The sequence below is a fragment of the Xenopus laevis genome, chromosome 5L (genome assembly GCF_017654675.1).
Source record: "Xenopus laevis strain J_2021 chromosome 5L, Xenopus_laevis_v10.1, whole genome shotgun sequence".
Taxonomy (NCBI): Eukaryota; Metazoa; Chordata; class Amphibia; order Anura; family Pipidae; genus Xenopus; species Xenopus laevis.
The window spans coordinates 101,628,526-101,643,231 of record NC_054379.1 but is presented as its reverse complement, the minus strand read 5'-3'; the positions used below and the strand labels follow the sequence as shown (position 1 = coordinate 101,643,231).

The window sequence follows — 14,706 nt, the reverse complement described above, 5'->3', positions numbered from 1 at the left end:
GTTGGGATGCTGGATAAAATTGTCTAGCTTAAATAAAACCACACAATGCACACACATAGATGTTCAGTTTAGTCAGTGCCTTACTGTGCCTTTGAGTTACCATGTGAATGGTATAAAAGTTGACTGTAAACGTAAAAAAAAAATATATATATATACTCTTCAAGGAGGTCAGTCTCCATTTCTGCGCCGAAATCTGTGCCTGAAGAGTTTAAATTGCCACTTTGCTTGCTTTTATTTGCACAAAACACAAAATCTTCAGCCCCATGGCTTCACATGGGGAATCACATAAGCTTCCCAACATAGCATTCACAGTCCCAATTCTAACACCCTCACTGGTGTTCACTTTACTTACGCTTGAATTTAGCCCTCACTGACTTTTCATCGGACCACAAATCCCAGAATACTCTCTGGGCACCTCCTGGGAGCGGTTTATCTTGTTCTCTCCAACTCAGGGGAATCACTCTCTTGTTCCCTGGTGCTCACAAGCACATGTGGCTCCTCACCCTCCTCTACTCCAGGGGGTCTCTAGGGGGAAGCAGAGAGGAAACCAGCAGCACACTGTATTGAAGTACAAAAGTGCACCAAAAAATGTATTAATCAGGCCCTTTATCAAACTTTATCTAGGGAGAAGCAGCACTGAGGGTTCACTGCTTCCCTCTTGCTGCAAATATTGCGATTTTGATGTAATGTTTGCTTAATGCTTGCAAAATTTAGTCGCAACAACAATTTCACATAGAATAAAATAAAAGTAAAGAATTGAAAATATTTAGAAATTTAAAAACAAAAAAGTAAATTGATGTATACAAACCATGAGACATTTTCCGAAGAATGCATGAAATAATTTTGGCATTGGAGCACAAACCATAGTGATGTACACAATGCCTGATATTTTCTGATATCTTTCTTGTCAGTATTGGCAGCTCTTGTGATACACATTTGTTTCCCTTCCACTTAGCATTTTGGTTTGAAGACACACTGTTGGTGTGATAAGAAAAGAAAGTCTGTCAGATAGTTAGAAACAAATCTAGCTTTTTTTGTGCCCGAGTATCTTTTAGCTTAGACTGCACAACACTATTTGATGCATTTTTGTTCTTACAATTCTGTCAACACATAACCTATCCGTCGCTTTTATTTGAATACATAGGGCGTGTTTACTAACATTGGAGATAAATATCTGGCGAGATTTCTGGAGATGTTGCCCATAGCAACCAATCAGACCTTTGCTTTTGTTTTCTAACTTATAGGTGGCTGTTTAAATTGAATTGCTGATTAGTTGCCATGGGCAACATCTCCAGAAATCTCTCCAGATATTTATCTCCAATGTTAGTAAACATGCCCTCAAGTTATATTTCATGCATTCACATGTAAGTAAACTGTACAGAATATTTTGCTTGCCTTTTGGATTAACTTTTTAATAATGTTAATTTTTGCTTGTATGATTTGAACTATGTTGCAGACACAGTGTCGGACTGGCCCGGCGGGACACCGGGAAAAAACCCGGTGGGCCCCGACCCTCGTGGGCCCCCGCCGGGCCAGACCCCCTCTAATAGTATAAAAAAAATTTAAAAAGTTTTCGGCGATGTGCATCGCATCACCGCTTGCGCATGCGCATCGGCGCTTGCGCATGCGTATCGGCGCTTGCGCGCCGAGAAGTGCGCTCGCGCATGCGCGCAGTAGGGGGGCGGGGGCCCTGGACCAGCAGTCCCGGTGGGCCCCGGTCCCCCCAGTCCGACCCTGTGCAGACATATGGTTATGTAAAACTTTCTTGGGTTGTTTCTTGGTTATCTTGTATTCACGTAATGTTGTTACTGAAAAACAAATTATTTTATTTTGAATAACGGTTCCATCGCCATAGATCCCCAGCACACTACAGTATAATGCAGAGTAGTCACTTTGTCTATAGTTATTTTCACTGGGTGCACAAAAAAGGAGACATCTCACTTATTTAGACATCATGTCACCTTTCAAGATACAAATCCATTAATTTGTTAATTTATAAATGCAATTAATTTCCTGCTATCCTAAGTACAAGCAAATAAGTAAATCTTGAATAGCTCTATGCCACAGAAAACAACTTATTCCTGTAGTAATAAAGATTAGTCTGTGCACATTTGTGTAACATACTGTATATGTGCTTTAAGTAACTCTCTTCGCCCTCCACTCCTTAGCAGCCTGCTCTGCTTGTTCAAGTGGCATTCTATTACCATAACATAGTGACATATTTGGAACTGCAAATGCACATTGCTTTGTGATGCCAGAAATTTTCTTGATACCCTGTAATACAAAATTCACAAATACATGCTTTGCATCTTGGATTTAGCAGATAATAGTCCGGTCAATACTTTCATGGTCTTTTTTTTAAAAAAATAGCAAGTGTCTAATCCTATGTGTTCTGTGGTATTATGTGTCTGTGTAAGGGTTTCTATACTTGTTTTCTTAATGAGAGAAATACACTTCTGTCTCTAAGATGTACAGATAAAACCTATTAATTTCTAGCAACTGCATGAAGGGCACACTCAACATCAATGTGTTGGACCAAATGCCAAGGTTTGGCAGGTGCCAAGAGAACACTACCTTCCTGAAAAGGACAATACCAAAGGTAACATTTGTGGGTGTAAGAACAATGGCCTGGTTGTGTTTTTCATGGTTTGAGCTAGGGCCTCTGTTTTCATTGAAAGGAAATATTAGGGCTTCAGCATACAATAACTACCTAGACGACTTCAGAGCCCTGACCTCGATCCAAATGAATGAATCTGGAATTAACTGGAATGTTGGCTGTTAGCCAGGCCTGTTCCCTACCATTACTGCCCAACCTCACTAATGCTCTTGTGGCTGAGTGGAAGCAAATCCCACCAACAATGTTACAAAATCTAGTGGATAGCCTTCCTAGAACTATAGATTCTGTTCTAGCAGCTACAGGGGGAACCTAATTCTTCTTTATACTGTCACTTTGCGAATTTCAGACATGCAGATGTCCAGATACTTTGGCCATATAGGGCATGATGAGTGCTGCCAGCCTATACCTGAGCCTATAACTATTGTTACATAGTTCATTTGGATTGAAAAATAGATAATCAACCAAGTTTGACCCTTTCAAATCATCCCTTGTGCATATGTACATATACAAACAAATATATCGCATTTCCACATATGACTGGATAGATTCCACCCTTAAATAAAATGTTCCTATTCAAAGGATTTGAGAAGTGTACAGTTTTTAAACGTGGTGGTAAATAGGCAGTGGCAGGTACAACATAAACTCTGTTCAAACCCACAGATCAGATATTGCACTATACCAGTTACCATCCACTACAAACAAACTCAGTACCAATAAGTCAGTTAAGACTGGTACATAGATTGGCGAGTGATCCTGAAGTTAGGAAAGGTCAGGTTAAGCAAATAAAATAAATTATATAAGAGAGGTTATCTGACCCAAGTTCTGGATAAAGGTTCAGGACATACACTATAAGATCCAATCGTTTGGGAAGGTCGCCAAACGAGCGGATCTTAACCCGACATGTCCACTAACAGCTGGGCAATATTGGATGAATCCAAACGTTCAGCCCTGGGGCCGAACGATTAGATTACAATACTACGAATAGACTCAGACGGATCACAGGACCGCATCAACTAGCCGATGCGGTCATGGATCGTACAAAAAAATCAAACTTGACTGATCGATATCTGGCCAATTTTTGGCCTGATATCGATCGGGGGACCCATCTGGAGCCACCACACATGGGCAGATAAGCTGCCGAATCGGTCTAAAGGACCAGTATCGGCAGCTTTAATCTGCCCGTGTATGGCCACCTTAAGGCAGAGTGTATGGTGTCTCCAACACATAGAACAGAAGAAGAATCCCCCAGGATAGCTTTAGTGTAGAAAACCAATCACAGTGTTGCATAAACATTGGCACATTTTGCATAGGACATCTCCTTAGTTTGAGGAATTTGCATTGTCCCATAGGTTTTATACATACGGGGTAAAACAATTGATTCTAAGTTGGTGTTCTTGTCTGTCTGCAGAGGGGGTACAAAACTTTTTGGCTAAACACAATGTGGCATGTAACCTTGTTTGAGCTCTAAAATTTGTTAACATGTTATGAAAGGGAAAGTTTTCCAGCACCTAACACATTAATTAACTAAGGGCACATTTTACATGTCTGTCTCAATATGTAGTTTATGCCATAGTTTGTGTGGGGGGAAACAATAGAAAAAATCCTGCATATGAAAACATAAGTCCACAAAACATTTTGAACTTCGGGGCACACTGTAGAACAACTTAAATATTGTGTTGGTGATGGTTCGTCCACTTAAAAGAGGAGGTGACTAGGAATTTAGGCTTAAACAAAGAGTGGTGTGGGTGAAGAGTTTAAATTCCCTTCACCCTAATGGTCTTAATTTGTACATAATATATTTTTTGAAGATATTGTGTACTGTCCAGTTTTTGAATCTTATGTAGTAAAGATGTTAGGAATCATTTTGGGGCATTCACCATGAACTAATTTGCTTGATACAGACTCCTGTAAAATCTTTTATTTCTATACATATATAAAACGTACTATAGGCCTGAATTGTGTTCTTGTATGAGAAGTCACAACTACAGGTATTAATGGAGCCTGCCATCATAACATTAACCGTGGCAGCTCATTACACAAGCACCTTCCCCTTAATTTGAATAACCATTTGGCAAGTGGCAGAGTAGGTGAATGTCACCCTGCATGTGTGCGGACAGGCAAACCTACATCTGCTTACAGAACATTGAGCGGAAATCCGTGGATCTGCATGAGAAAAGGCCTAGTTTTTCACTAGCCTTAGCATTGCTTCAATTGTAACTTTAAGCAATGTAAAGTGGCCACATCCTGCAAGGAAATTAGTTTTGCACAAGACCCCTTAGGTACTCCACTACCAACAACAGTCCAATTAGAAGATTTCCAATTTACTACCACTCCAGTTACAAGTACAAATATTACATTCCATGCCAATATTCCTTAATTTAATCAGTAACCTTTTGTGTGGTACTGTACCAAATGCTTTAACAAAATAGTAGTTTACATCCATTGCAATGTCTAGACTTCTGCCTATTGTTTTTGGGCTGAGTGAGTTATCTTTTTGAATAATGGTACCACATTAGCAATTCGCCAGTCTCTCGGCACCATGCCAGACATCAAAGAATCCTGAAAGATTAAAGGAAAACTGTGCCTTCTAAGTGAATACTTAAAACCAACAGATATTTTACATCATAAGTGACTTGCTAAAAGAAATTGTACAAAATTGCCATATATATTTAGTTAATATTGTTTTTTTATATGGTCTGCCTGCTCCCTTAGAGATCACTTTACAGGAACCTCCAACTGTACCAGTGTGGGGTAAAAGACAGAGTTCTGTTCATTCATTGGCTGATCTAGTTTAAAATGTATGTGTGCCCTTGGTTTGTATATGAGCACAGAGAAATAAAATGGCTGTTTTTATATTTAGGATTATCCATACTACTATAAGTAAGTTTTTATGAAAATGGTTTATTTAGATGAAGCAGTGTTTCACATATGAACTGTTTTATTCAATATATTTTACTAGAGATCTGCAATGATTGTGGGGGATTTTTAAGTAAAGTGGTTTCGTAACTACACTTATCACATTTTATTTGTGGTCAATTTTAGCAGTATGCTGTTAGGATGTGTGTTCTGATTTGTCTATTTAGACATTTTATTTGCAAGCAAATTAAAGGGATACTGTCATGGGAAAAAAAAAAATTTTTTTTCAAAATGAATCAGTTAATAGTGCTGCTCCAGCAGAATTCTGCACTGAAATCCATTTCTCAAAAGAGCAAACAGATTTTTTTATATTCAGTTTTGAAATCCGACATGGGGCTAGACATATTGTCAATTTCCCAGCTGCCCCAAGTCATGTGACTTGTGCTCTGATAAACTTCAATCACTCTTTACTGCTGTACTGCAAGTTGGAGTGATATCACCCCCTCCCTTCCCCCCCAGCAGCCAAACAAAAGAACAATGGGAAGGTAACCAGATAACAGCTCCCTAACACAAGATAACAGCTGCCTGGTAGATCTAAGAACAACACTCAATAGTAAAAACCCATGTCCCACTGAGACACATTCAGTTACATTGAGATGGAAAAACAGCAGCCTGCCAGAAAGCATTTCTCTCCTAAAGTGCAGGCTCAAGTCACATGACCAGGGGCAGCTGGGAAATTGACAAAATGTCTAGCCCCATGTCAGATTTCAAAATTGAATATAAAAAAATCTTTTTGCTCTTTTGAGAATTGGATTTCAGTGCAGAATTCTGCTGGAGTAGCACTATTAACTGATGCGTTTTGAAAAAAAACATGTTTTCCGATGACAGGATCCCTTTAAGGAAATGAACCATGAACCCTCCAAGAGCAATTGCTTTTAATAATTTGAAAGCAAGCTTTAGACTGAAATGAAAGTTTGAAGTTTGCAAATATGACTGAGCAAGTGACATCTGTATGCCATTATTTCACAGCTTTGGAAAGCAGAGAGCGTTAATGTAGCTGCTCTTAATTCATAATATAAATTGTGTAATACAGGTATGAGACTAGAATGCTTGAGACCTGGATTTTTCAGGGCAAAGGGTCATACTGTAATTTAGGGCACCATTCTTAAAAGCTGCTAAAATGATTCAATTGTTAAAAAAAAGGCAATAGAATTATTTTGCCACCAACACGGATTTAGTTTACATCAAGTCATTCATACTACTTTATTATTACAAAGACAAATTGGAGTAATTTAAAAGCTTATGGAAAATATCTCCTTTTTTAGTGCTTTTCAGATTATAGATCCCATAACTTTTAATTTAAAGGTTGTATCTCTTGATCAATTGGAATCCAGTATATTTGGGTCAATAATAAAACATTTTCCATTTAAGGTTTGCGGTAGCCTATTCTGCCTTGAAGGAGTTAGTGGCTCGATATCTGCCCAACTTTTGTGGCATCCTGTGTCCGTGAGACAGCTTTGTGAAAGAGGTTATTTCTGGGCTCCCAAGACATGATGAAATCTAATGTGTTTTAAAGTTTTTTTTGTTTTTTTTTTCTCATCTAATTTCAGGGAGCAGATACTGGAGACAGAATCCAGGCAGCAAAATTTCCCCTGGGAACAGAGGACAGGCATATTCAGTGATTCATTTTGTGCATACTGCTACTGAAAAATGCCTTACCCTTTAAACAAAACAGGGATTGTTTGTACATATATTGCAATATATTTAAGCTGGCCAACTACGTCAAAGTCACTGCTCCTGTATAAACCACAAAATACATATTAAGAATTCTATTGCTTCATTATACATTTTACAAAGTTTTACCTGCAACTTAATAGCTGCTTTCAAAGTAAAACTCCCATACTTGGCTGCCCTTTTATTAGACACCAGTGGGATCACCTGACTATAGCTGGGAAGGGTGGGAGCTACAACATGGAGCTAGTCACTGCTCCTGGATAAACTTGGGTTGAGTGCAGAGGTCTCTGTATTTGTCTATATGTATTTTGTGGTTTATACAGGAGCAGCAACTTTGACGTAGTTGGCCAGCTTAAATATATTGCAAGATATGGACAAACAATCCCCGTTTTGTTTAAAGGGTAAGGCATTTTTCAGTAGCAGTATGCACAAAATGTCTGTCTTAAATATATTGATAATGGGTTGAGTGCAGAGGACTCTTGTATTTGTCTATATGTATTTTGTGGTCACAGCCTCATTGCACCCCCGCCTAATGGTTTTATAAAAAATAGTGGTGAGTACAACTTTCCCTTGTTTGTTATAGTTTATACAGGAGCAGTGACCCGCTCCATGTTGTAGCTCCCACCCTTCCCAGCTATAGTCAGGTGATCCCACTGGTGTCTAATAAAAGGGCAGCCAAGTTTGGGAGTTTTACTTTGAAAGCAGCTAGTAAGTTGCAGGTAAAACTTCGTCCCTTTGTAAAATGTACAGTATAATGAAGCAATAGAATTCTTAATGAATCAGATAAAATTGAGCATAGGACTGGCCAGATATGGGATGACTTTGATGTAGTTGGCCAGCTTAAATATGTTGCAATATATGGACAAACAATCCCTGTTTTGTTTAAAGGGTAAGGCATTTTTCAGTAGCAGTATGCACAAAATGTCTCTGTCTTAAATATATTGATAATGGGTTGAGTGCAGAGGACTCTTGTATTTGTCTATATGTATTTTGTGGTCACAGCCTCATTGCACCCCCGCCTAATGGTTTTATAAAAAATAGTGGTGAGCACAACTTTCCCTTGTTTGAGAGAGAGAGATAGTATCACTAGGCAGATATTGTGTGACTGATTCTCAGTTGACTTGAGAGAAAAGTACTCAACAGTAGTGATCAGCAGAGACCATACAAATGTATAATGTATGTGTACATGTTTTTTAAGTCCTGTGTATTTCAATGCCATCTATAGGGTTTTATTCCCATTCTTGTTACCATTCTGCCTTTTGTATAATGGCTGCTATTGCTAGTAGTAACAGGAGACTTTTCTGCAAAGACATTGCAAAATATGTAAGAAGTATTATTGTAGTTTCTGCTAGAGGAGTTGTATAATGTTGCATCTTTTTTACATTCTCATGGGAAAGGGTTCTTCACGTATGGGTCACTGTGATCTTGCTGTTATAAAGTGAAATGTTGTCTAACAATACAAAAAAATATATCAAACCAAAGTTTTCATAATGAAGATGACTTCCAGAGTGAACTCTGGTCACAACAAAATATAATAGGTTGTTCTTACCATAGATTTTCTGCCACTCCAGTAGGACTAGAGACACAAAAAGGGCATGCTCTATTACTGTCTTGTTTGTGTGTCAGCTTGTACCTTAAAATGTAGTTTATTAATATATCCAGGTCTGTATAGTTGCACATCTGTCCTTTAATAGAACACATGCTGAATGTGGATTGCTGAATGTGAAGTACAACATTTACAGATTAACACCACTATTGTGAAATATGGGAATCACTCACAACGGCAGATTAACTGCAATTCAGCCCTCGTGAGAGAAAAAGGAATACCGTAGCATTTAATGGGTGGAGGTAAATGCACTAAATAACTATGCAGAAGGAAATGGCCCAAAAGGCTTACAGTAAAACTGAAAGTTGCGAAACTTAAGAAAATAAATAACAGATCTGTGTTTAAACTACTGTTAAGCTACTGCTGAAATTCTTCCCTTAGAAGTGAATTTTTAGAATGATTTTGGGACAGTGGATACTTGGGAATTGCAAAGCCTTGTTTTAAAAGGCTATTTTGGAGACTAAAATTGTTAGAAGGCAGCTCCAAAAAAGTGTGGAGGGCCTAAGCAAGAGAGCAGGTTGGCCCCATTTGTGTCATTAGTTTTTTTTTGTACACAGGTGTCTTCAAAAATAGTCTGTCAGATGCACGTTATATTTTGATTAAGTCTTTGCTTGTAGGCGATTGTAGGTGTTAATTCACATTGACTAGTTGTCATAATGTCACATAATCTAAGAAAGGAAATTTTGGTTTATATGGAAGTTTTTATGAAGGAAAAGGAGCAATCCTTCAAGGGTAAATTGTGAAATACATTGTAGCAGGGCTGTGGAGTTGGTGCAAAAATCCTTTCTCGGACTCCTCTGTTTTTAAAGGAACAGTAACACCAAAAACTGAAAGTGTATCAAAGAAATTAAAATATACACAGGTTACATAGCAGATAACAGATAAAACACCATTGTATTGGACAGAAAAATAATTCCAAATCCTATTTTATGATGTTAGCCAAGCAAAATAAACTTCACTTACACTATGCGCATGATTTCAATCTTCTTTCTTTTAGTTTTGTAAATCACGATCACATCAAGTAGGCAGCAGCCATTTTGTGTACACTGTTATTAATGCAAGCAAAAATCTTGCCAAATCATGCCAAAATCTTGTTTATACACCAAAATGGGGCACCTGATGCCAATGCCTGTGCACTGGCTATAAAATGAAATGTTGGAGATGGAGGGGGAATGTAAGTGATACAGGGACATCTAGGAAGTGCAGAATGAAAAGTGAAATGAATTGCCTGCCCCACCTCCTATGCCTAAGTGATTCATTTTAAAAGGACTTTTACTATACATATTTTCACGCGTGGGTGACAGGTGCCCTTTAAAGGGGAAGGAAACCTAGTCGGCGCAAACCCCCGTACCCCCCCTCCCGTTTGTTGCCCACCCTCCCTCCTCCCCCCTGGCCTACCCGTCCCGCTGGGCAAATGCCCCTAAATTGTTACTTACCCTTCTGCGCAGGTCCAGTCCAGGGAGTTCACAGACGACATCTTCTTCCACGCGATCTTCTTCCTGCTTTGAACGGCGTTTTGGCACATGCGCAGTAGGATCATTTCGCCGGTACGGATCTACTGCGCATGCACCAAAAGTCACGCGCATGCGCAGTAGATCGTACCGGCGAAATGCTCCTACTGCGCATGCGCCGGTCAAAGCAGGAAGAAGATCGCGTGGAAGAAGATGTCATCTGTGAACTCCCTGGACTGGACCTGCGCAGAAGGGTAAGTAACAAGTTAGGGGCATTTGCCCAGCGGGACGGGTAGGCCAGGGGGGAGGAGGGAGGATGGGCAACAAACGGGAGGGGGGGTGGGGGTTTGCGCCGACTAGGTTTCCTTCCCCTTTAAGTACTTAACATATAAGGCATTTTATATCTACCAAAGCTCAAAAATGTTAGCCATATCCTTTGGTAATTCTAAACCAAAATCAGTTAAACTACATAAACCAAAAACAATTGGAAAACCTAAAACAACTATATATTAATTAAACCTCACACATAGCTGTAGAATAGCTGTTAAATACAATCAAAAATTATATAAAGCATTGTTCTTCAAAACAGAATTGCTTATGCCATATCCTCCTTCATAGAAGCTCTTAAATCTGATTTGTTAATTTTCAGTGCTTGTATTTAAAGTTATTAAAGTCGGAGTTGGTAAATTTTTTGCAACTGCGACTCCAAAATTGCTTATGACTCCCACTCCACAGCTCTGCATTGTAGTGGGGAAATACAAGCAGTATAAAAAGCACACCAGAGAGCAAGCAGATTGTTGTCATAGGTGGTACAAGAAAGTAGTTTGTTTATTCTTAAAGGAACAGTTCAGAGTGAAAATAAAAAGTGGGTAAATATATAGGCTGTGCAAAATAAAAAATGTTTCTAATATAGTTAGTTAGCCAAAAATGTAATCTATAAAGGCTGGAGTGAACAGATGTCTAATAAAACAGCCAGAATCCAACTTCCTGCTTTTCAGCTCTATAACTCTGAGTTAGTCAGCGACTTGAAGGGGGGCCACATGGTACATTTCTGTTCAGTGAGTTTGCAATTGATCCTCCGCATTCAGCTCAGATTCAAAAGCAACAGATATGACCCATGTGGCCCCCCCTCAAGTTTCTGATTGGTTACTGCCTGGTAGCCAGGGTAACAGTCAGTGTAAACCAAGAGAGCTGAAAAGCAGGAAGTCTGACTGACATATTATACATCAAATGACTCCAGCCTTTTTACATTACATTTTTGGCTAACTAACTATATTAGAAACATTTTTTATTTTGCACAGCCTATCTATTTACCTAGTTTTTATTTTTACACTGAACAATTCCTTTAAGTGGCTTTAGAATAGCTGCATTCCTTTGTTAGATCACAAATGTCAGGTTACATTGATGCATAAGTGATAGTTGTTGCATAAGACATTTTTTGTATCAAGGTTTGGAAATTCTTGAATGAAAACATAGCTAGCTGCCCTGGTACAGAAGTCTTGTATTGCTCTTGTTTCTTATTATATTAATTTTAAGTTAAAGAGCAAAAAATATTTGATGTGCAAGGGTGCCTGTAGCTTCATTATAGGAGATGTTTGGTCAAAAACTACTTCCAGAAGAGTTACAGAGAAATGTGGACCTAAATATCTGCTGTGAGTCTAGCAATATTTATGTAGTAAATACTCATTTTAATATAAAGGTATGGGACCTGTTATCTAGAATGATCGGGACATTGTTTTTCCAGATAAAGGGTCTTTCTGTAATTTGGAGCTTAGTCTGTTGAAGGCATACACATAAAATACCCCCACTTAGTAAGATCTGACACTATGGGGGTTATTTATCAAAGGTCAAATTTTCGCGTTTTATATAACCCAAATGAATTCATAACTCAAATGGTTTCTAATTCACGTTAACGTGAAAACTCACGTTTTGGCAAAAGCCTCTAAAAAAAAAAAAACTCGAACATCATGAAGGCTATTAACTTCTTAAAATGGTTCAAGGCACCTCTGCCACATGACCTTGACAGGTTTGAGATGGTTTATTTTGGATTCAATTCATTTCCTGGGTCGGGGTATAGTAAATCTCCAAAAACGTGATTTTTTTATTTTAACCTGAAAATGTAACTTTTGACCCCAAAAAAAATCACTCATTTTACTGGAAAACACAACTCAAACCTTAATAAATAACCCCCTGAATTTTAATGAATCCTAATTGAAGGACTAATTCAGCCACAGGGCATTAGCTTTCTGAACCTTTTATCAGCTCTAATGTAAATTGTTGGGGGGGGGGGGGTTGTCAGTAACATGATGTGTCTTTTGTGTTTCATGTTGGATGGTTTTAGTTTCGTGGAGAATATGCAATCTTATAGAAATAACTTGTTCTTTGTTTAATTTCTTGTATGTTGCTAATCCAATGCAGTCACTACATATACATGGTCTATAATCCAGGAACACCATAGCCAGAAAGCTCAGAAATACTGGCCATTTCCCATATACAGGTATGGAGTTTTCCGGATAAAGGTTCTTTTTGTAATTTGGATCTCTATAACTTGTCTGCTAAAGAATCTGTAAGCATTAATTAAACCTAATTGGATCCAGTAAGGATAAATCATATCTTCGTTAAAATCAATAACAAGCTACTGTTTTATTTATTTTTTTATTGCGTTATTTTATTAGAATTGTCCATGTGAAATTGCCTACAATGATGAACTTCAAATGGGTGGATATGTGGTATTTGATATTGTTCATTTGCAATTGTGCTTTTCAGTGCTCCAGGAGTGGATGCACAAGAAAAGGAATTGAGAATTGACTGAGATGGACATTTTTGTCATGTGTGCCAGTACAGATGTTTATATAATTTGAAAATATAAGTAACAATTTAGAGAAAGGAAAAGTACCCTGCTTAAATCAAGTTATTACAATAGGTCACTAAAATTTACTACTGTTCTACTGCTATTCGCCTTGATAAAGCCTTTATTGCAAAACACTCGTCACAAAACTCTGCCTTTTTTTTTTTTTTTTTGAAGGTAAGTTTTATTTCTTATTTTTAAACACACACATTAATCATACATACAACAAATAAGTACACTCGCAGACTAAACTGTACAAGTTAGGCAGGAAGAAAATATGGCACAGGCTATCACCAAGCAGAACACAATACAGTTATTGAGCAATTGAGATGTACACTATCAAACTCAGGTGGACTTTACATCTGAAGGCTAGGTTGGGACCCTCGAGGATATGTAGGATAGCAAACCATAAAGGATTTCATAATAGGAGATGGACTTGGCTAAGACTTGCTATAGAGGGGTCGGGTCAATGTCTTTCCATAAGCCCCAAATTTTATCAAATTTTGTTGGTGTTCCCCTAACTTTGTAGGTGAGCTTATATAGGGGTACTGCTTTGTTAACCAGTTGCATCCAAGCATTCAGAGAGGGTGAGAGGTTACCTATCCAGGGAAGGGCTACAGTTTTTTTTTTGCATAAAAGAGTAGGATACGAAAAGAGATTCGAGTATACTTAGCTGGGATTATCTCTTCTAGGACCCCCCAAAAGGCAAACTGTAGGTGAAATTATTCTCAGGAAGTCAAGATTATCTGATAGATAGTTTACGACTTGTGTCCAAAAGCTCAATATGTAGTGGCATTCCCACATTAGATGGAAGAAATCCGCAGCTTGTTGGTGACACCTGGGACAGGAGTCGCAGGGGATCTGGCCCATCAGTTTGAGTCGTGTGGGAGTTATGTAAATATGATGCCTAATTTTATATTGTATTAGTTTGTCGTTCAACGATATCAGGCCAGTGTATATGTGTTCTATTGCTTCGTCCCAGTTATCTTGCTCAAGGCCTACAATTTTGGTATTCCACCAGTCTTGTGCTGATCGAAAAGGTTTGGGGCCGGATAAAAGGAATTGCTGGTAGAGCCGGGACACCAGCTTTGCTGGGTTGGGATCATGAAGAATTTCTTCTATGACTAAGCAGCATTGCTGGGGGGTAAGACTGTTAAATTGGGAGTAGAAGGTATGTCGTAATTGTAGGTATTTAAATAGTGGAATTTGCGTTGGCTGGCACTTTTGTTGTAGTGTGCAATGGGTGGCAAAGGTATGATTCTCAAGGAGGTCCTTCAAGCATTTAATGCCTTGCCTTGGCCAGAACACAGAGTGTTGCAAGGATCTAAAGTGATTTAAATAGGAATTTCCCCAGAGTGGGAGGTGAGGGGATAGGAGGGGTGGTGAATGGCCCAAGATTTTGAGAGCTATCAGCCAGGCCTTCTGTGGGGTAGTCAGTGTCGTCGGTAGCGGGCCAGAATCCCTGGGACTCCGATAGGGAAAGTTGCGGAGACTCTCCCACGAGGATAGTAAAAAAAGCTTGTAACTGCGAGCTTGGGTTATACGGGTCAGGGTTAAAGCACCAGTGTAGGTAATATATTTGTGAAGCTATGAA

At 38.7% G+C, this 14,706-nt stretch overlaps 1 protein-coding gene across 1 annotated transcript in view; it reads left to right on the top strand.

Moving 5' to 3' along the window:
* The window catches only part of LOC108716177 (microcephalin-like), a 134,940-nt gene that overhangs the window by 85,474 nt on the left and 34,760 nt on the right, over positions 1-14,706 (top strand). The window lies entirely within an intron of this gene.